The following is a 22148-nucleotide window of genomic DNA, read 5'->3' on the forward strand; positions in this document are numbered from 1 at the left end:
ATAACCTATATGCATCTATAATAAAATTAAACACATAGGCTCACACAGGCACACTTTGGATGGGTCCTATCATGTTGCTAGGTCATACACAGATGAAAGAAGATTGTAAATTATACCTGTTACAAATTATTATCTTAACCAAGGGAGCCATCAGATCATTAGATCTGGCAAAAAGTAACCATGGCTATTTGCAATCAAGTAATAATAGGTTTTGAAAACTTACAAACAAGGTAAAACACATACTCCTGCAACAAGGTTAGCTGGATAGTTGGATGTAGGATTTATTTAATTTTAAAATTAAATAATTAATTTCGAAATAATTAATTAAATAAATAAAATATTTATTTTTCGAAAATTTAAAAAAATAAAATAAAAAAAATTTCGAAAATTTAAAATTAAATCTACAATTTTGAAAAATTAGGTTTCAACCAACCTAAATATCATTTCAAAAATTTGCTAACTACTTTTAAATTTTAAATGTTATTTTATAAATAAAAATTAAATAAAAAATTAGAAAAGATAAATAAATATCTTTTTCAAATTTTAAATGTAATTTAAATAAATAAAATAACAAAATTTAAAAAATTAGCAAAATATCTTATATCATTTAAAAATTACATGATTATAAATATCTTATTTTTAAATTTAAAATTTAAAATAAGATAAGATATAATCAAATTTTAAAATAAGATAGATTTTTAAGCAAGAAGATAGATACTAATTCTATTCAAATTCAAAATACACTAATATCTTGAATTAAATTTAAAAAATATTAAATTAATTCAAAATGATAATTAGAATTGAATTAGGAATAGTAATAGTATAAATACAAAACTATACCAAAAATCGGAAGTTAATTCCATGAAAAAGCATGAAAAATTGAAGCAAAACAAAAAAATTGTGAACTGTACGGACAGATTTGCGATCGCAGGAAAATATCAGCACAGCCCCGATTTTTTCAAATCTTCAAAAATTCATAACTAATTCAAATAAAATCGAAATTGAGTTCTGTAAAAGGCTAACTTGCTTAATTTTTTCCATACTATCCAATAAAAATAATTCCAGAAACAAAATCGCAATTATTTTTCACGAAAATTTACAAACATCAATCAATCATCAAATAACACTCAATACAACATGATACCATCCAAAGAACATACAAACAATCGTTTTAAAGTCCAAATTTCTTGCAAGTAAATCAATTACCATGGCTCTGAGGCCAGTTGTTGGAAATTATTTTACCAGGATCTTAGATCTACTCACAAGTATGTTTATTAACATCCTAAATATGAACTTTCTAAAACGATAAATTAAACACATATAAAGTTTAAGAAACCTTACATTGGGTGCAGCGGAATATAATGACTCCTTCTGTTCAGATATCTAGCCCTTGATTCCTTTCTGTAGCAGAGCATTATCAATATCTGAACCTGGATCTCTTTCTCTGAATCTTTGATGCTGAAACTCCTTTGCTCATGATCTTTCTTCACGATCTTCCTCACTATGATTGAGGTATCACTTGCTGTGTGTGGGCACTACTCTCACACTAAGATTTTCGAAATTGAAGAGGGAAGGAGAAAGAGAAGGGTCAGCCAAAGATAGGGAGAGAGAAGGCTCAGTTTTTTCTGATTCAGAAAGTCTGAAGAAAAGTGTTATTTTTTCTGAAGCCTTCACTATCTATTTATAGCATTCCACTAGGGTTAGATTTGAATTATATGGCATTACAATAATGAAAAAATCAATTTAAAATGCTACTATAGGTGGCCGGCCATGCCTTTAATGGATTGGGCCTTGGGCTTTGCAATTTTGCAATTTTAACACCTTTTGTATCTGATTTTCTCAAAAATGCCAATTTCCTAATTCAATCATTTAAATGTCAATTCTAACTATTTAATAACTATAAATAATTATTAAATAATATTGTCATTTATCATATTTATTAATTGAACCATACAAAGTATCATAATTAACAAATATGCCCCTATAAAGTCTTTCTTTACAATTTCGCCCTTACTTAGTGAAAATTTCACAAATAGACATAGTCTAACTTGTGAATTATAATTGATTAATCAAAACCAATTACATGAGTCTTACAAGCAATATTATCTCAACTAGTGGTGGGACCATGGGTCTATATAACCGAGCTTCCAATAAGTAGATCAAGAATTTAGCACTAAAATTCACTAACTTATTAATTCTTCGTTGAATCCACGCATAGAACTTAGAATTGCACTCTCAGTATATAGAATGCTCTATATGTTCCACCATATAGACACATCATTAGTTATCCATTGTTATAATCCTAATGTGATCAATGATCCTCTATATGAACGATCTACACTGTAAAGGGATTAAATTACCGTTACACCCTACAATGTATTTATTCCTTAAAACACTTGACCCCGTATAAATGATATTTCAGCTTATGTGAAATGAGTACTCCACCATTTATGTTCGTTTGGTCAAGCTCGAAGGAGATCATCCTTTGCTTACTATTCGCCAGATAGAAGCTATAGATTCCATGTTTATGATAGCGCTCCCACTCAATTGCACTACCGTGTTCCCAAAATGTACGTATCACCCTGACCTAAAAGTAGGCTTAACTAACAAATCAAAGAACACGTATAGCCTCTCGAGATTGAGCCTAATCATAACAGGATTAAGATCATTTGATCTAGGATCAACTAGGCGATATTGACTTGAATAGATTTTACGGTAAGTTTAATTAAATCTAAGTCAAAGTTCAATATCGGTCCCTTCCGATGCATACTCCATGCATCCAACCTGAGCTTTACTTTAACCAATGCTCTGGAAAGAACATAGCACTTCTCCAAATGCAAGTAAACTCTTGCTGTAGATTATCATATCAGTAAAACCTTGTGTCTGATAAATCTAGGAAACTTTATTCACATAGTCATGTTTACTTTCCAATGTGTTGACGGCACAATAAACAGGATCAAGTATGTGAAAAGGATTTCAGATGAATTTATACATTATGTACATATAATCATGAAATAAATCATGTGAACCATGCAACATTAAATGTTATTTCTGATCTATATTAATAAGTAAATCTGATTATATTGAAATGAGTTTTATTTAGGGCATAAAACCCAACATATCATATCAGTAAAACCCTGTGTCTGATAAATCTAGGAAACTTTATTCACATAGTCATGTTTACTTTCCAAAGTTTTACAACACAATAAACAGGATCAAGTATGTGAAAAGGGTTTCAGATGAACTTATAAATCAAATAGACAAGCAATTGATAAAGTGAACCAAAACATACACAAATGAATGAAAAATAATTTTGTTTCTTTATTGATGTTGAATAAAATAGATTACACTGAAATGGAGTTTTATTTAGGGCATAAAACCCAACATGTCAAACAAATTCTATTCCATGTCAAGCCAACATTCCACAATCCAAATAGAACAAAAGTGATACGTGTCAAAAATAAATGTTTTACATCTAAATGAACAACCTTTTAATACACATCCAATTTAATTCAAAGAGTTATGACTTAAGCACACGGTTAAGATTTCAATCCAATCCACAAGTGAATAAAAATTGTTCAATCAATCTTCCAACTTAGCTATCAACACACGACACTAAAGATACCAATGACTAACTAAAAACGAAACGAAAAAAAACTAAAATAAACTTAAAAAATTAAATTTATCCCCCCAAACTAAAGATGCACATTGTCCCCAATGTGTGAAAATAAAACTGTGGTTGAGAGAGACTTACCTGAGCCCCATCAGAAGGGGTTTGGCGGAGGTGGCTGATCATAAGGGTTGAAGCGGGGCGGCATTGCAAAGTAGTTGGGTTCTTCCACACGGACATTCATCCTCATGATTAGCGTGTTCAACTGGGCCACCTGCTGCTCATCAAAAACGCTCCTTTGGGGCATGTAATTTTGAATGTGCATGTTCAGCCTGAATCAGATAATTCAGCTGATCATGCGTGTATTGCATGGCTGGGTCGAGAGGCCCAGCAATACGTGGCGGTACAATGTCTTCATGCTCCTCTCTTTCTTGTACAGGAGGATCTCTCTAAGCTAGGGGTTGACCATGAGGGTGCGGTGGTTTGAATCGAAGCACCGTGGACAAGGAGATACTACGTTGTGGCACTGCCTTTGTATCATAGGAGTATTGTGGTACTCCATGTGCCTCACACAAGGTGGTGATAATATCAGCAAGCCCGAGTCCACCCCCACAAGATCCCTCAACCATTAAATCAAAAGTTACTCTAATTATGTCCCCCACATTCAGGTTGTAGCCCTTCATAATTGCATAAACAAATTTAAGCCTGTCGAGCTAAGCATCAGAATAATGTTTGTATGGTACCAACCTTGCACTAACAAAGTATAACCATGCCTTGGCTACCGGGTTTAGTTCACACCTAAACAACTGATACAGTTCTCCATCATACTCATGAAACCTAAGGCCTGGATAACCTAAGGTTTCAGCTATGTCCTCATAATTCAAGCTCTTTGCTCGGATTTGCTGTTTCAGTGGTTGTTCTTCTGGGGTGAAGGTCGGTATGTCATAGACAGTATGAATGGCGGCTGTGGAAACTGGCACTCTAACCCCCCCTAACTTTGACCTTTTCATCCTCTCTTTCTGGCCAATTGGCCAAGAATTCTAAAGCTAAGGTTTGGTTGTTGCGCTCAGTGACATCCACAAACTTAGTCCAACGCCTATTTATGATTTACTCTCTGATAGGCTCAAATACAGCAGGAACGTTTCTAGTTTGGTTAGGGTCACCAATGTCTATGCCCCTATCTTCGATGAAGGTTCTATCTTTCAGCTGCAGAAATCGCTCTTGTGCCTCAATATTCACAAATCTAGCCCTATCAATAGTGGAGCGACCCCGAGGTGGGTCAGATGATGAAGCTGTTGGGTTTTATGCCCTAAATAAAACTCATTACAATCTGATTAGTTATCAATTTAGAAGTGAATTATGATTACATGTATGTTACATGTTTATGGTTTAATACATATACTTGATATATGCACAAAATCAGTTAAATCCAGAACATATAGTTATTCACAATTACAGTATCGTCAATACAGTGGAATGTGATTGTGATTATATGATTCAAAAGATTTGGTCCCTGTTCATCAGTGTTTTGGATTTACACTGATGTGATAATCAGCGATGAAGTATACTTACACTTGGAGTAAGTGTTATGTTCTTTCCAGAACATTGGCAAAGTATACTGGTTTCGAATGCATGGAGTATGCATTGGACTGGACCGATATTGAACTTGGTTAAAGATATTGTAAACTTACCGTTGTATCTTTCCAAGTCAATGTCAGAAGTTGATCTTAGATTAAGAGAATCTAAATCCTAATATGCTTAGGCTCAATCTCAGGAGTGCTATTCTTGTTCTTTGATTTATTAGTTAAAGCCTACTTTTGAGTCAGGATAATACATATATTTTGGGAGCATGATAGCATAACTGAATGGGAGTGCTAAACATAAATATGGAAATCTATAGCTTCTACTGGTGTATAGAAGTAAAGTGATGATTCCTTTTGAGCTTAGTTAAATAGAAGTAAATGGATGAGCTCTTGTTTCAGTGACTATATATTAGATCACTAAAACATCATTTACAGATAACTAAGTGTTCAAATGGGCAAAATACATTGAGGGGTGTAAACGGTCAATTGGTCCCGTCTCGATGTAAATCATCTATATAGAGGATCTCTAAATCACATTAAGATTATAACAATGGTTAAATGAGATAGCATATTGATATCATGAAACATATGATATGCTCTATATAAGTCTGAGAGTGCAATTCCAAGTTCTAAGAGTGGATTCAACGAGGAATTAATAAGTTAGGGATTTACTTGGTAAATCGGTTCAACTTATTGGAAGCTCAGAATATAGATCCATGGTCCCCATTCTAGTTGAGACTATACTGTTTGTAAGACTCTGTAATTGATTTATGATTAATCAATTATAATTCTAAAAGTTAGACTATGTCTAATTTGTGAATTCTCACAGTTTAGGGATGAAATTGTAAATAAGAGGGTTTCTACGTTTAATTATTAATTATGAGACTTTGCATGTCTGAATTAATAATTAATTTTAAATGGCAATATTATTTAATAATCTATTTTAGTTATTAAATAATTAGTTTTGGCATTTAAATGATTAGAATTTGAAAAATGGCATTTTTGGAGAAATAGAAATAAAATTGAGGAAACTGCAAAATCCATGTGAGGCCCATACACACCATGGCCGGCCACATCATTGCATTTTTCCCAATTATTATTTTCAATTTAATTTGTCATTTAATTGCTAATCAAAGCCTAGCCTAAATAGGAAAGTGTTGAATCACACTAAATAAGGCAGTTATTCAATTACACAGTAAAAGAGGAAACTGTATATTTGGAAAGTTGTGATCTTCCCTTTTCCTATTTATAGCCGCCCCCTCTCCTCTCTTAGTGTGCTTGTGCTTGCTTGAGAAAGCTTTGCTTTGCAAAGTGTGTCACAAGAAATCAATAGAGAAAAACAAGAGAGAAATTTCGAAATCCCTAGTGAGAGAGAAGTGCCCACACACATCATTCAGTATCTCATTATAGTTTGGAAGACTGTGAAGGATCACATCCAACTGAAGAACTTTCGGGCTCAGATCTTGATTATACTCTGCTACAGACAGGAATCAAGGGTTAGAGATCTGAGTGGAAGGAGACATTAATTCCGCTGCAATCACTGTAAGTTATTCTTAACTTTTATGTGTTTAGTTCATCGTTTTAGAAGTTTAATATTAGGTTGTTAAATCAACATACTTGCAAATAGATCTAAGATCCTGGATAAATATAATACCAACAGAAGCTCCCCCTCTCCCACTTACTCTAGCTCTTTTAGGACCCATCTCTCAAAAATTCTAACACTCAAAATTTAAGAAAATTTTGGTAGCACTTCCCCTTAAAATTCACTTTTCGGGTAACAACCCAATCACAAATAGAATAATTCTTAATCACAAACAACATTTTCCAATCAATGTAAAAGAGCAAAATCCCACAAATCACAATAAAATTTCAAGATTCTCCAACAATCCAAATTTATCCAATAATAATCGCATAGAGAATCTAAGAAATTGTTACCTCAATGAAAATCCCCCTTCACTCTACCTCCATTGAAGATAATCTTGAAGTTCTTGAGGTAGAAGATGATGAATAGTGATTTTTGAAATTTGGATGAGGTTTAGGGATTTGGGTATGATTTTGAAAGGAAAAGAGTGTTTGATGAGAGGAAAAGTGGTTTATAATGATTTGTGACGAAAGATTGTGGAAAGATTTGAAGAAAAAGGGTTTAGGATGAGATTAGATGAAGAAAAGTGGTTATGGGGAGGAGTTTTCGGTGGTGGTGGGTTAGGGTTGAGAAAAGATGTGTTATTGAAGATGTGTGATTTTTACCCCCTTTTAAACTCGCCAGACTCATCTCGTCGCGGCGAGATAGGGGTGAAAATATGCCTCTCTGCCCAGGACTTATGGCCGCGACGGCAGTCATTCTCGCCGCGGCGAGATGTACCTCGTAAATTGCTACTTTTGTTTAGGCCTTATGGCCGCGGCTAGAGTGTAGCTCGCCACGACGAGATGTCCCTTGGAAAATCAGCTTCTGTATTCCACCTTATGGCCGTAGCTAGAGTGTAGCTCGTCGCGGCCACTGGGCAGTACCCCAAAAGATTTTTTTTTCTGAACAGTACAAAATATTAAAGAAAACCATAATTCGGTTTACCAGTTCATTAAACATAAACCAAAAAGAAAAAAAATAGCAATAACAACTAAAAGAAACAAAATACGAAAGTTCAACTAAAACACCAAGAAAATTTGGGGTGCCTCCTAATAGCGCTATCTTTTTCGTCGTACAGCTGGACGTTGACTGAGTTCTTCAGAGAGGCGCCAGAATCATGGCGGACTTGGCTTGGTCAAATTGACCTCCCAATTAGAGCTTTAACCGCTTCCCGTTAACTTTAAAAGTCTCAAGGCTCTCACCTTTCAGTTCTACTGCTCCATAAGGAAATGCTTTGACCACTGTAAATGGTCTTGACCACCTTGACTTTAGCTTACCAGGAAACAATTTCAACCTTGAATTGGTCACGCCAATTCTTGGTTCTCTCCTTGTAGATCTTATCATTCTCGTAAGCCTCATTTCGAAACTCCTCAAATTCATTCAGTTGTAGCAATCTTTTCTCTCCTGCAGCTTTCAAGTCCATGTGAGGGTCTTCATGGCCCAAAAGGCCTTATGTTCTAATTCCACCGGGAGATGGCAAGCTTTTCCAAACACCAACCAATATGGTGACATCCCGATTGGTGTTTTAAATGCTGTTCTATACGCCCATAGTGCATCATCTAACTTTCTTGACCATTCTTCCCTTGATCTGTGCACTGTTTTCTCCATAATCATCTTTATCTCCCGATTAGAAATTTTAGCTTGGCCATTACTTGGTGGATGATACGGTAGAGCAGTTCTGTGACAGACGCCATATCTCAAAAGGAGTGCTTCAAACTGTTTGTTGCAGAAGTGACTCCCTTCATCGCTTATGATTGCTCAGGGAGTACCAAACCGAGTGAATATATTCTTTTGAAGGAAGCGGAGAACTGTTTTACCGTCATTGGTGGTGTTGCTGCAGCTTCAACCCATTTCGACACATAGTCCACAGCCAATAAAATGTACAGATTGCTAAAAGATGAAGGAAAAGGACCCATGAAATCTATTCCCCACACATTAAACAATTCCACTTCCAAGATTCCCGTTAAAGGCATTTCGTTTCTCCTTGAGATATTACCTGTACACTGACAATGATCACATACCTTCACGAAGGTACTAGCATCCTTAAAAAGTGTTGGCCAAAAGAATCCACTCTGCAACACCTTAGCAGCAGTTTTTGTCCCACTGAAATGTCCCCCACATGGTAAAGCATGGCAGTGATTGAGAATAGAGTACATCTCCTCTTCAGGCACACATCTTCTAATTATCTGATCAACACAGTGCTTGTAGAGGATTGGCTCTTCCCAATAGTAATGTTTTGCCTTAGAAAAGAACTTTAATTGTTGACGAGAAAGCTCAGAAGGAGTTATTTTGGCAGCCAAGAAGTTGACATAATCAGCATACCACGTTACCATCAGGTTTTCGCTCACACTAAAGAGTTGTTCATCAGGAAATCGCTGATTTATTTGTACCTCTTTTGTATTCTGGCTCTCTTCTAACTCTAGTCTTGACAGATGATCTGCTACCAGATTTTTAGTGCCCTTCTTGTCCTTTATCTCTATGTCAAACTCCTGGAGTAGAAGTACCCACCGAATCAATCTTGGCTTTGCATCCTTCTTGGTCATAAGGTATTTAATCGTTAAATGATCTGTGTAGACTACAACCTTATTCCCAATTAGATAGGGTCGAAACTTATCACAAGTAAGCACAATTGCCAGCATCTCTTTCTCCGTCGTGGCATTTGAGCATCATTCAGGGTTCTACTAGCATAGTAGATTGTGTGAAACACCCTGTTAACCCTTTGACTCAAGACCGCTCTGATTGCATAGTCACTTGCATCGCACATCAACTCGAAAGGCAACTCCCAATTTGGTTAAGTGACTATTGGTGCTGAAATCAATTTCTCTTTAAGAACCTGGAATGCCTGTAAACATTCTTCTCCAAACTCAAAAGGAACGCCATTAACAAGTAAACTGGACAATGGTTTAGAGATCTTTGAGAAATCTTTAATAAATCTTCAATAGAAACCAGCATGACCCAAGAAACTCCTTACTCCTTTTACAGAAACTAGAGGCGGCAAATTCTCTATTGTTGACACTTTAGCCTTGTCCACCTCAATTCCTGCTTTTGAGATCTTGTGTCCCAAAACTATTCCTTCTTTTACCATAAAGTGACACTTCTCCCAGTTTAGGACTAAGTTTGACTTTTCGCATCTAATTAGCACCTTCTCCAAATTCTCTAAGCAATGATCGAATGAAGAACCAAAGACCAAGAAATCATCCATAAAGATCTCAATGCAAGTTTCAATAAAGTCTGAAAATATAGCCATCATACACCTTTGAAATGTAGCAGGAGCGTTACATAATCCGAATGGCATTCTTCTAAAAGCAAAAGTACCATAAGGACATGTGAAGGTAGTCTTTTCCTGATCCTCAGGGGCTATGGCTATTTGATGATATCCAGAGTAGCCATCAAGACTCTCCTAGGATGAGCTAGTGATCGATCCGCCAATTATAGAGTTACCGTGGTTGGCTTTGCTTCTCCCAACTGCAATCTTTTAAAAACAGACAAAGGCATCAAGTTAATGCTGGCTCCCAAGTCACATAGCACATTTATTCCTTCAATTCTCCCAATGGTACAAGGAATAGTGAAAATCCCTGGATCTCTAAGTTTGGGAGGGAGTTTCTTTTGCAGAATGGCGCTACACTCCTAAGTTAATGCCACTGTCTCATAGTCCTCCATTTTTCTTTTTTGTTTTTTTGACAAAATCTCCTTCATGAACTTCACATAACTAGGCATCTGTTCTAAAGCTTCAGCAAAAGCAATGTTGATGTGTAGTATTTTAAAGACCTCTAGAAATTTTGAGAACTGCTTGTCTAGATTGGTCTTTCGGAGTCTTTGAGGATAAGGTATCTTCACATGATGATCTATACTGACTGGTGGAGACTGTTGTTGTGGTGCAGGACTATCAGTAGTCTTCTTTTCTGTTGATGTTGGAGTTGGTGCTGGTTGATCTTGTTGGAATTATTTTACCAGGATCTTAGATCTACTCACAAGTATGTTTATTAACATCCTAAATAAGAACTTTCTAAAACGATAAATTAAACACATATAAAGTTTAAGAAACCTTACATTGGGTGCAGCGGAATTAAATGACTCCTTCCGTTCAGATCTCTAACCCTTGTATCCTTTCTGTAGCAGAGTATTATCAAGATCTGAACCTGGATCTCTTTCTCTGAATCCTTGATGTTGAATCTCCTTTGCTGATGATCTTTCTTCACGATCTTCCTCACTATGATTGAGGTATTGCTTGCTGTGTGTGGGCACTACTCTAATAACTAAGGTAATTTCGAAACTCAAAGGAAGAAGAGAGAGAGACGGTGGCGGCCAAGGAAGAGAGAGAAGGCTCAGGTTTTCTGATTCAGAAGTGTAATTTTCCTGAAGCCTTCACTATCTATTTATAGCATTCCACTAGGGTTAGGTTTGAATTAATTGGCATAAAAATAATGAAAATATCAGTTTAAAATGCCTACAAAAGTGGCCGGCCATGGCTTGGTGGATTTGGGCCTTGCTTTTTGCAATTTTGCAATTTTAACACTTTTGTATCTGATTTTCTCAAAAATGCCAATTTCCTAATTCAACAATTTAAATGCCAATTTTAACTATTTAATAACTATAAATAATTATTAAATAATATTGTCATTTATCATATTTATTAATTGAACCATACAAAGTATCATAATTAACATATATGCCCCTATTAACTCTTTCTTTACAATTTCGAACTTACTTAGTGAAAATTTCACAAATAGACATAGTCTAATTTGTGAATTATAATTGATTAATCAAAACCAATTACATGAGTCTTACAAACAATATTATCTCAACTAGTGCGGGGACCATGGGTCTATATAACCGAGCTTCCAATAAGTAGATCAAGAATTTAGCACTAAAATTCACTAACTTATTAATTCTTCGTTGAATCAACGCATAGAACTTAGAATTGCACTCTAAGTATATAGAATGCTCTATATGTTCCACCATATAGACACATCATTAGTTATCCATTGTTATAATCCTAATTTGATCAATGATCCTCTATATGAATGATCTACACTGTAAAGGGATTAGATTACCGTAACACCCTACTATGTATTTTACCCTTAAAACACTTGACCCCGTATAAATGATATTTCAGCTTATGTGAAATGAGTACTCCACCATTTATGTTCGTTTGGTCAAGCTCGAAGGAGATCATCCTTTGCTTACTATTCGCCAGATAGAAGCTATAGATTCCATGTTTATGTTAGCGCTCCCACTCAATTGCACTACCGTGTTCCCAAAATGTACGTATCACCCTGACCTAAAAGTAGGCTTAACTGACAAATCAAAGAACACGAATAGCCTTTCAAGATTGAGCCTAATCATAACAGGATTAAGAACATTTGATCTAGGATAAACTTGGCGATATTGACTTGAATAGATTTTACGGTAAGTTTAATTAAATCTAATTCAGAGTTCAATATCGGTCCCTTCCGATGCGTACTCCATGCATCCAACCTGAGCTTTACTTTAACCAGTGTTCTGGAAAGAGCATAGTATTTCTCCAAATACAAGTAAACTCTTGTTGTAGATTGTCATATCAGTAAAACCACGTGTACCGATAAATCTAGGAAACTTTATTCACATAGTCATGTTTACTTTCCAATGTGATGACAACACAATAAACATGATCAAGTATGTGAAACGGGTTTAAGATGAATTTATAAATCAAATAGACAAGCAATTGATAAAGTGAACCAAAACATACACAAATGAATGAAAAAATACTTCTGTTTCTTTATTGATGTTGAATAAAATGGATTACATTGAAATGGAGCTTTATTTAGGGCATAAAACCTAACAAACTCCCACTTTCACTAATACAAAACTAATTAGTACACATCAATTAATCCTAAATTCTGACGGTGCTTTTCAAAGGCTATCACGGCCAGGACTTTGGTGAATGGATCAGCTAGGTTGTCCTCTGTGTCAACTTTCTCAACTTGTACATCCCCTCTTGCCACGTATTCTCTGATAATGTGATACTTCCTTTCAATGTGTTTGCTTCTCTTGTGGCTTCGAGGTTCTTTACTGTTTGCTATTGCTCCATTGTTATCACAAAGTAAGACCAGAGGCTTTTCCATTCCAGGAACAACACCTATACTGGTGAAGAACTTTCTTAACCGAAAAGTTCTTTAGCGGCTTCCTACGTCGCTATGTATTCAGCTTCCATAGTTGAGTCCGATATTGCGGTTTGTTTAGCACTTCTCCAAACCACTACTCCACCCCCAAGAGTAAACACCATCCCAGATGTAGATTTCCTGTCTTCAAGACTTGCCTTGAAATCTGAATCAGTGTAGCCTATGGGATTTAAAGCACCACCCTTGTAGACTAACACAAGATTCCTTATACTCTTCAAGTATTTCAGAATATACTTAACTGCATTCCAATGTTCATGTCCTGGATTAGACTGATACCTGCTCACGATTCCAACAGCATAACAGATGTCAGGTCTAGTGCATAGCATTGCATACATTAGACTTCCAACTACAGAGGCATAGGGAATTTTCGCCATGTCCTCTATCTCTTGAGGATCAGTCGGAGACTGTTCCTTAGATAGACGAATACCATATCTAGAAGGCATGTTTGCCCCATTGGTGTTGTTCATGGAGAATCTCTCTAAGACTTTGTCTATGTAGGTTGTTTGAGAGAGAGCAAGAGATCTGTTCTTCCGGTTTCTAATAATCTGAATACCAAGAACATAGGCTGCTTCACCCAAATCTTTCATATCGAATTGAGTGTTGAGCCATTCCTTGATGTGAGTCATTTTCTTAACATTGTTTCGAATAATCAAAATGTCATCAACATAAAGGACCAGGAATACTACTACTTGGTCTTCCTTGAGTTGGTAAACACAAGGTTCATCTTCATTCTGAAGAAAGTCGTAGGTCTTGATGATTTCATCAAACCTTTTGTTCCATGAGCGAGAAGCTTGCTTAAGTCCATAGATAGACCTGTTTAATTTGCAAACTTTCTTTTCCCCGCCTGTGAAGAACATAACCTCCTGGTTGCTCCATATAGATGGTTTCTTCAAGTACCCCATTAAAGAACGCAGTCTTGACATCCATTTGCAAGATTTCATAATCGAAAGCAGCAGCTATGGAGAGAAGAATTCGGATGGATTTGAGCATGGCACCAGGACTAAAATTTTCCTCATAGTCCACGCCTTCTCTTTGGGTATAACCCTTGGCTACAAGTCTAGCTTTAAAAGTTTCGACTTCGCCTCCAGCTCCTCTTTTCTTCTTGTAAACCCACTTACATCCTATCGGATGATAGTCGTCAGGTGTGTCTACATATTCCTAGACTTTGTTCTTTCTCATGGAATCCATTTCTGAATCCATGTCGGCTGACCATCGTTTCCGTTGCGGACTAGCCATTGCCTGTTTATAGGTTAATGGATCGTCTTCAATACCGTTACCTACGACCATATTGATTTCACCATCCAAGCCATAACGAACTGGTTTTGTTGAAACCCTCCCACTACGACGAGGTGCGGTGATCTTCTGAACAAAAACCTTAGTAGTAGATTTCTCAGTTGGTTCAACTGAGGGAGTGGGATTGTCCTCTTCACGTGTGGAAGAGAACGGAACATTGGAAGGACTTATATCTGAAAGCATTTCCTCCAACACTACTTTACTTTGTGATTTGAAATTCCTAATATAGTCATCTTCAAGGAAAGTGGCGTTTGTAGAAACAAACACTTTATCATCCTTGCGACTATAAAATAGTCCACCCCTAGTCTCTTTAGAATTACCGAAAAACATGCAAACTTCAGTTCGTGACTCAAGTTTGCCGTCTTTCTTTCTTAAGACATGAGCAGGGCACCCCCAGGTTCTGTAGTGGCATAAACTAGGTGTACGACCAATCCAGAGTTCTAAAGGTGTCTTAGGGATTGATTTAGATGGAACAACATTTAAAATGTTGGTTGCCATCTGAATTGCATATCCCTAGAAGGACGTAGGTAGAGTTGAAAAACTAAGCATGGACCTAACCATTTCCAAAAGCGTGCGATTTCGTCTTTCTGCAACTCCATTTTGCTGTTGAGTGCTAGGGGCGGTTAATTGGGATTCAATTCCAAGTTCAATTAAATGATCTTTGAACTGCATATCCATATATTCTCCACCCCTATCAGTTCGCAAGATCTTTAATGATTTACCTAATTGGTTTTGGGCCAAAGCATGAAATTCTTGAAACTTTGCAAATGTTTCAGATTTCTTATGCATAAGGTAAATATGTCCATATCTAGAGTAATCGTCAATGAAAGTGACAAAGTACTCATAACCACCTCGGGCTTTGACATTCAAAGGTCCGCAGACATCATAATGCACTAACCCTAGGGGTTGTTTGGCATGCTCTCCCTTTGCAGAGAAAGAACGTTTGGTCATTTTTCCTTCTAGGCAAGATTCGCAAACAGGTAATTCACCTAAGACGACATTTTTCAATGGACCGTCTTTGGTTAGCCTGTTTAGTCTGTCATAGCCAATGTGACCCAAACGTAAATGCCATAGATATGTTTCATTATCATCAACGATCTTTTGCTTTTTGTGGTTTCTAGGTTTAGCTACTTTAAACAGTTCGTTATGTAGGGCAAATGATGTTTCTGGTCTAAGAACATAAAGCCCCTGTTCCATGGATGCAACACAAATCTGAATGTCATTTCGAGAAATGGTAGTACCAGAATTCGAAAAATCTAATTTGTATTGTTGCAATTGTAAGCATGAAACAGAAACCAAGTTTCTACTGAAATTTGGAATGTATAAGACATTGTCTAATTCCAAAATTCTATTTTGAAACTTGAGTTTGGCTTTTCCTCTAGCTCTAACCGAAACCATCTCGAAATTACCAACTTTAAGTTCCAACTCTCCGGATTTCAAATAATTCCAATTCTCAAGCAATTGCAATGAACAACTTACATGGTTTGTAGACCCAGAACCAAGAATCCAAATGGATTTATCATTCTCTAACACACATGATTCGAAGACTAAAGCATTATTGCTTATTCGTTTGTTAATTGTTGTGCTTGCTAGTTCATTTTGTTGTGAATTATAACTTGAGGAAGTGGAATCACTTTCTCTTATCTTCTCAACTAAGCTTGAAGTAGTAGGATTTATGGAGTTATGAACTATTTACTCTTCAGAGTGAACAATTCCCAGCTTACTCCGCTTTACGGAATTTAAAGTCCATCATGAGCATATGTGAAGTATTACTCTGACAAGGAGTTTATAACTTCAAGTTCAATTGCTAAGATATTAACTAGGAGTGGAATGGGAAGAGGATTATAGACACTACAACACATCAATAAAAAAGAAGTAAGGTTTTGGTTCAAAATTCATACACAAGTTCAAAAAATAACAAATAATGACATATGTTATAGAAATACTAAATCTAACATAGTTTATTTTCCAAGGTTTCCAACATAATGAAATACAGTGTCCCGGTAGGCGAGAGTCAAAGATAACATTAGTTGAATAGAGTTGTCAGCTCATCTAAAATTAAACATTTTAGCAACCTTTTATTCGATCAAAATGAGAATCCAACGTTGTCCCGGTAGGCGAGAGTCAAGGTTATTCACATTTTATGAGCTTCCACCATTGTTTCATGTTTTATGAGTTTATCTCTAAGTAGTCACCGTAGGGGAGAGTCTAAATAGAGACGAAAACTCACAAAACACTTATCAAATGAAATATTACAGTGTTAAAAGTGTTCAACGAATAACCATCCATAGGGGGATGAAGTCTAGCGTCTCGAGGTTATATTGAAAAAGTTTAACTATTGTAAGACCAACAATGGAGATCGAATATCTTTTGATTAAAAGCTCATTATTTAAAAAAAAAATACATATATGTATTTTGTATAATCATAATATTCGATATTATAATAATGAAAAATTACAAATTAAAGTTGGTTTAAATAAAAAAATCAACTTTAATTAATTTTCAATTATTATTTAATTTGAAAAATAAATTCAAATAAATATCGAACAAGTTCTATAATATAATAATGAAAAATTACAAATCAAAGCTGGTTTAAATAAAAAATCAACTTTAATTAATTTTCAATTATTAATTAAATTCAAAAAATAAATTCGAATAATAAATGGAACAAATTTGAAAATATCTTGTTTAAGTTGTTTTAGAAGAATCTAAAAAATCAACTTAAATATCTTTCAAATCAGATTTAATTAAATTAAAATTAAGTTGTAACCACTTAATTTTGAAGATATTCCATTTTAAGTTAATATTCGAAAAGATATTAACCTAAAAAATATCTAAAATATTCTATTTTAAGTTAATATTCGAAAAGATATTAACTTAAAAAAAATATCTTAAAGAATCTTAATAACCAATACCTAAAATTCCTCAACTTAATTTTGAAATTTTAAATCCAAAAGATATTCAGATTTAAGTTGGTTAGTTGTAGATAACTAAATATCAACTTAAATAGGAATATTTAATGAAAAATTTAAATTAAGCTTCAGAAAGAATCTAGATGGTTATAATTCTATATTTAATTAAATACAAGAAAATACATATAGTTTAGCTTAGAATATAAAATTCTTTAAACTATGGTTTTCTTAAATTAATTTCAAAATAAATAAAATTAATTATGTTGCTTATCAATTTTATTAGGTTAAACTAGTGTAATTAACCTAGTACAGTTTATTCAAATCAGGCCAATGGGCCTTCACAATTGGGGTGGTTCATATGAGGGGGTGCTGAGTTCAGTATGTCGTACCCACTTCTACGGCTCCCAACTCTCACACAAGGCCCAAAAGAGAGGAATTTAACCTTAAATGAACAACTGTTATTAATTGAATAAGTCCAATAACTAAATGGGCCTAAATAATTTCTATCAAGAACTATGATAATTTATTTTAGCAACATCAACCTATATGCATCTATAATGAAATTAAACACATAGGCTCACATAGGCACACTTTGGATGGGTCCTATCATGTTGCTAGGTCATACACAGATAAAAGAAGATTGTAAATTTACATGTTACAAATTATTAACTTGACCAAGGGAGCCATCAGATCATTAGATCTGGTGTTGTCAATTGAATTTCGCAACACCAAATTATATGATATTATTAGTGACAAGAAGCAATTTACGTGAAAAGACAAGTGCGAGTATTCAACCTAGAATAGCGAGTACTCAACTGGGAATGAGAAATAATTAACCAAAAACTGGAAAATAATAATGAGACAGAGAATTATAGTGGTTCAGTCAGATTGTGGTCTGCTTAGTCCACTGTAGCAAGAGATTCGTAGGTGCCATTTCACGGTGGATCACCCCTTTATATACAAAGCAGGTGTCCGATCAGTTGTACAAGGATTGCATTCATTGTTAATACGTTTTTACACATTGAATTACAATAATTAAACTAAGCAACGTTAACATTAATAAATGAATGACAGTTACTAAGTTCATCAACGTATGCGTCTTCCGAATCTGCGAGTTGACTGTTCATATTCTGATGTTAAGCTCACAGGGTTATCATTATGTTTAGGACGTCTGCGTCCTTAGGTAGTCGCTTCTTGTATTCATCGTATGTCAAGCTGATAGAACCTAGACATGCTAGTCTATATTGCATTATAAAGGCTGCAGGGTTTTTAAGACCAACTCGTATTTACAGAGAATCGTTCTCCTGGTTTACACAAGGACAAGGGGAGGATGCTCGCATATATTCGATATATACGATCTACTCTCTTGTTTCGGATGCGATTAGACTTCGGTCATGCTCGCCACCTCTCGCTGGTTATATCTTAAGCGAGGTTTAAAACTTCGAGTCGTCCCTCAGGGACATCTCAGCTTTCTGTGGAAAATCTGAGTATACGTGTCCTTTAAGTAGGGGTCTGGTCTCGAGTTTCTAGGTGAGAGAAATATCACTATACCACATGCCCCTAGTTTCGCGATGTGACAGGTGCGGTCACAAGGGAAACTATACTCGAGAGACAGGTGAAAGGTTGTCACGAGGAGGTGATCTTTGATTGTCCCTTCGAGGGTTTCGAAAAATGACGGCTATAATCATTACTTTTATTGCATTTATGGTGCCACGTCACAAAACTCTTCGGTTTCTGTGTAGGCGTGGCCATCTCTGGCCGTTGGATTGGGCGACTCTAGGCATTCCAACTGCCACGTGTCGTGATCCCAATTAATGAGGGATTTGGGTATTTAAACCCCCTGATTCGAACCGAAAATCCCCATTTTCCCTCATTTTCCTTCAACTCCCTTAACTTCTTTGTTCCTTCACTCTCAGAGAAACCACTTAAGAAAAATTTACATAAATTGCCCAGATTTTCGCCTTTCTTCGTGGGTTCTTCTTGATTCTACATTGCTGTCAACGGCGATTCGTGGGAACAGATTTGGCAAAGAAAAAGGTTAGTTTTCGAATCTTCACCGTGCTTCATTTTTTGTTTGAGTGGGGACTGTATTTTCTGGGTTTTTAGTGTGCATGAGGGTTGTTTAAGGATGAATGTTTATAGATGGTATGCATGAGGCTATGTTTTTTTAGGTAAAAACCTAGGTAACTTCATAGAATATGACCTATAAGTTGGCATAACCGCATACGAAATACTTGAATAGGCACTGTTTCATGCTTTGAATACTCGTGGGTATTCAGATGAACAATACGAATACTCGCACATTGACAAAATTTACTTACTTCTGATTGTTGGCTAGATCTTTTAGGACTTTATATGCTGTGAATTAAGTCGCGAGAGCATTAACTGAGTTTCCAAATGGTGGGTGTGTCACAGTATTCTAATGGTCATATACGCGGTTATATGTCCCTTGAGATACTGTGATACACCCAGCCATTTGTGACATGCGTTAACGTTCAAATGAGCGTACTCTTTGGCTGGTAGATATTCTCGGAACGGTGGGAGTACCTCAGTAACTTCAGGGTCATGCTTGAAAACACATGCCCCTTGAGTCACTGAGTTTCTCCCAGCCGTTTCTGGAGGTATATCGCTTGGCCCAGGATGCTTGACTTATTCGCATTTTTAGTATTATCTCTACTCGCATATTGATGGGGTGGTCAGCATTCGCAAGGATGCTGACCATTCTATCAAGTGCGACTTTATAGTTTAATGCGGGTGAGATCACTTATTTTGCTTTCGCACATTCACCACGCTGAAAAGATCTTCTATCTTTCAGATGAGCGACCTGTCGGATAGTCAACTGCTCAGCTCGGGAGGCCACGCATTCGATGGTGACGAGGACCAGGAGGAAGATAGTTTTCTCCCAGCTTCGATTTCAAAGGAGGAAATCGCGCCTACCGTAGGCATAGAGCTAGGTCCAATGTCTTCTTCGGACATAGAGAAAATGGTGTAAGAGCTCGCTGAGCCTGGGACCATTGATATTCGAGACAGCGAGTCCACGGTGTCAGCCCGCGACTACCTTATTCATTCGAGGCATGCACCTGATGTCAAGGTCGAGGAGACAGATGACGACTGGACGGCCCCAGCTCGCGAATTAGGTGATGAAGAGGAAGAGGCAGAAGGGAACGGTACTGACTCGGTCGATGACACCCAGCTGAACGAGCCTTTCTCGTGCGAGGATTTGGTTTCGAGGGTTACCAAATCAGACTTTACCACCTTTACGAGGCTGAACCTACTGCGACTTTCGTCTTTATGTCCTAAGCCAACTCAGAGGGCGCACCTTCCTTTTACAAATCCTGCAATTATCCCCACAGAGGATGTGGTAATCTCAATACCCATTCTCCGATGTGGGGTATCAGTCCCTTTCCACCCTTTTATCGCGGCTATCCTCAAGCGATATGATGTATCACCTTTCCAGCTAACTCCCAATAGTTATCGCACGACCCTGGCTTTTTACGCGATGTATATGGAGTATGTTCATAGGGCTCCCTCGGTAGAAGAGTTCAGCTACTTCTACGATATAAAAAGCGTAGGCCTTCACAATGGTTTCTACTACTTTAGCAAATGGGCGACTTCTGAAATTAACGGGGTAGAAGGAATGGTATCTAACATGGGAGATTGGAAATCAAAGTGGTTCTACATCTTCAAAGTCCCAGGGATTAGAACTTATTTTAACCGTAGACCTAGTACGTCGCATGTTTTCTGACTTAGACATTTTTCTAAATTGCTTTGAGGTTTTAATCTGACTTGCTCTTTTCTTTTGGTTTTCGCAGATAGACCGTCTCGTCCCACACTCGACGCGACTCGCAGAGAAACAACAGAAATTCTTGGAAGCCTTCCTGTACAAGATCGCGACTGGCGATTATTATGTACGACTGCTAAGCTTCGCGAACATAAACTGATCCCTGAGAACGCGAGTCTTTGGAGAGAGCCGGTGTATAAGGAACCTTCTGAAAAGCAGCAAGAGCGAATTGATAAACGCCTTTCTAAGCAAACTCCGCGACCATCATCAGGTATTTTATCGCATACGCAAACTTAAGGTGTTGGAATTTTATCCCTAGTTATATTAACCCTTGTTGTTTTTGAAATCGCAGAAATGACTTTCCTAAAGTCTGCTCCTATGCTCAACCGCAAATTGAAACCTGGGACAGCATCGACCTCTCCGATTACATCCCAGAAGAGGAAAAGTTAAATAGAAGTAAATGGATGAGCTCTTGTTTCAGTGACTATATATTAGATCACTAAAACATCATTTACAGATAACTAAGTGTTCAAATGGGCAAAATACATTGAGGGGTGTAAACGGTCAATTGGTCCCGTCTCGATGTAAATCATCTATATAGAGGATCTCTAAATCACATTAAGATTATAACAATGGTTAAATGAGATAGCATATTGATATCATGAAACATATGATATGCTCTATATAAGTCTGAGAGTGCAATTCCAAGTTCTAAGAGTGGATTCAACGAGGAATTAATAAGTTAGGGATTTACTTGGTAAATCGGTTCAACTTATTGGAAGCTCAGAATATAGATCCATGGTCCCCATTCTAGTTGAGACTATACTGTTTGTAAGACTCTGTAATTGATTTATGATTAATCAATTATAATTCTAAAAGTTAGACTATGTCTAATTTGTGAATTCTCACAGTTTAGGGATGAAATTGTAAATAAGAGGGTTTCTACGTTTAATTATTAATTATGAGACTTTGCATGTCTGAATTAATAATTAATTTTAAATGGCAATATTATTTAATAATCTATTTTAGTTATTAAATAATTAGTTTTGGCATTTAAATGATTAGAATTTGAAAAATGGCATTTTTGGAGAAATAGAAATAAAATTGAGGAAACTGCAAAATCCATGTGAGGCCCATACACACCATGGCCGGCCACATCATTGCATTTTTCCCAATTATTATTT

Source organism: Cannabis sativa, chromosome 4, assembly GCF_029168945.1.
Source record: "Cannabis sativa cultivar Pink pepper isolate KNU-18-1 chromosome 4, ASM2916894v1, whole genome shotgun sequence".
Lineage (NCBI taxonomy): Eukaryota > Viridiplantae > Streptophyta > Magnoliopsida > Rosales > Cannabaceae > Cannabis > Cannabis sativa.